Raw genomic sequence first — 2,253 nt, 5'->3', positions numbered from 1 at the left:
ATATGATTTCAATTTTCTTAAATTAACCAAGGCTTGATTTGTGACCCAAGATGTGATCTATCCTGGAGAATGTTCCATGAGCACTTGAGAAGAAAGTGTGTTCTGTTGTTTTTGGATGAAATGTCCTATAAATATCAATTAAGTCCATCTTGTTTAATATATCATTTAAAGCTTGTGTTTCCTTATTTATTTTCATTTTGGATGATCTGTCCATTGGTGAAAGTGGGGTGTTAAAGTCCCCTACTACAATTGTGTTACTGTTGATTTCCCTTTTTATGGCTGTTAGCATTTGCCTTATGTATTTAAGTGTTCCTATGTTGGGTGCATAAATATTTACAATTGTTATATCTTCTTCTTGGATTTATCCTTTGATCATTATGTAGTTTCCTTTTTTGTCTCTTGTAATAGTCTTTATTTTGAAGTCTATTTTGTCTGATATGAGAATTGCTACTCTACTTTTTTTTTTTTTCCCCAATGCTCTGCACCAGTGATTTTAATAAAAACGTGCTTCTGAGAGAAAATAACTGAGCTGGCTGGTCTGCAGTCCTTCAAACAAAACAGCCTGGTGTGTAGCTGAGGCCAGCGTCACCACAGCATAGGGCACCTTGCTCTCAGTGCAGTTCAGCGACTCCCCATTTCTGGACAAAGACACACCCGGACCTGTTTCCTTTTAGGAGGGGTGTACCCACTGAGCCGAGAGGCCAGACTCCATTTTTCACGAGATGGTCTCACTTTGAGCTTCATTTTCTTCTTTTCAGGGTCATGCACAACAGCTTGACTGCTGAGGCTCTGCTTCCTGGCAGATGTCTTGCCACAACCAGTGTGCTCACACACGAACGGGTGCTACTCCTTGTGGAGCGAGAGGATGTGGCTCTGGAGGTTGAACCTGGTGGTTTAGGTGCAGCCACAGCCTTCCGTGGGGCACCGACACACATCCCTCTCTGGGGCATGAATTCTCATGTGCTGCTTCAGGAAATCCTTGCGTTTAAATATTTTCTGGCATACGTCACGTTATGTCCTCTTTATGGGTTTCTCTCACATGTTCCAGAAGCTCTGTCCATGTTTTTGCCACAAAAGAACAGTCTTTTTGACATATATAGCCCTCGTGGACCTTCCCATGTCACTTCAGACTGCTGGGGGAAGCAAAGTTTTTTCCACATCCTTTGTGGGTACACCTGAACAGCGGTTCATTGGTGTGCTGGCACTGATGGATTTTCAGCTGCTGATGCTTCTTAAAGGTCTTCTTACAACCGTAAAACTGCATACATATTGTTTTTGCTGGTTTTCATGTTTGCTTTCAAAATGTTTCTTCAAGTTTGATTTTGTGTTGAATTTTTGATCACAGCCGCTAGCTGTACAAAGGGCTTTTCTCCAGTGTGAACAGGGCTTGGCGGGTGAGGTCATAGTCCCTGACGAAGGTCTTGGCACACCCTTCATGGTCACAAACAAACAGTCCCTCCCCCATGTTCTTGCACAGGTGTGCGTCTAGTTTCCTGGCCTTGTTGTAATTGGCGCTGCAGTCGGGGAAGAAGCGGATGAACCTCTGAGGGGGCTCCAGGAGCTCCGGGGCTAGGCTCTCGCTGGCCACGAGGACCACGTCGGCAATGGTCAGGGATGACACTGCCTCAGCAACCGAGTCAGTCTGGCTCCAGGATGCCTGGTGCCAGACACTTGGCCACATGCTGAGCCACATGCTGTGAATTGATGCTGACCATCTGCTCCAGGAGATCCTATGCATGACCCCACTGCACTTCCGGGAGTGCGGCCCTGGTGGAGTGGGGTGGGGCCTGAGTGCCCAGTCCAGCTTTCTTTTGATTTACATTTGCATGGAATATATTTTTCCATCCCCTCACTTTCAGTCTGTATGTGTCCCTAGGTCTGAAGTGGGTCTCTTGTAGACAGCATATGTATGGGTCTTGTTTGGTATCCATTCAGCCAGTCTTTGTCTTTTGGTTGGAGCACTTAATCCATTTACATTTAAGGTAGTTATTGATATGTATGTTCCTATTACCATTTCTTAATTGTTTTGGGTTTGTTATTGTAATCTTTTCCTTCTCTTGTGTTTCCTCCCTGGAGAAGTTCCTTTAGCATTTGTTGTAGAGCTGGTTTGGTGGTGCTGAATTCTCTTAGCTTCTGCTTGTCTGTAAAGCTTTTGATTTCTCTGTCAAATCTGAATGAGATCCTTGACAGGTAGAGTAATCTTGTTGTAGCTTTTTCCCTTTCATCACTTTAAATATGTCCTGCCGCTCCCTT

General features: G+C 44.5%; 1 pseudogene; it reads right to left on the bottom strand.

Annotated features, from left to right (window-relative positions):
- Positions 1-462: 462 nt before the first annotated feature.
- LOC101282579 (transcription factor IIIA-like) lies at positions 463-1,681 on the bottom strand (annotated as a pseudogene).
- Between the last annotated feature and the right edge of the window lie 572 nt (positions 1,682-2,253).

This window comes from Orcinus orca, chromosome 15 (assembly GCF_937001465.1).
Source record: "Orcinus orca chromosome 15, mOrcOrc1.1, whole genome shotgun sequence".
Taxonomy (NCBI): Eukaryota; Metazoa; Chordata; class Mammalia; order Artiodactyla; family Delphinidae; genus Orcinus; species Orcinus orca.
Note: the sequence above shows the minus strand (reverse complement) of the source record. Positions and strands in the feature narration are given on the sequence as shown.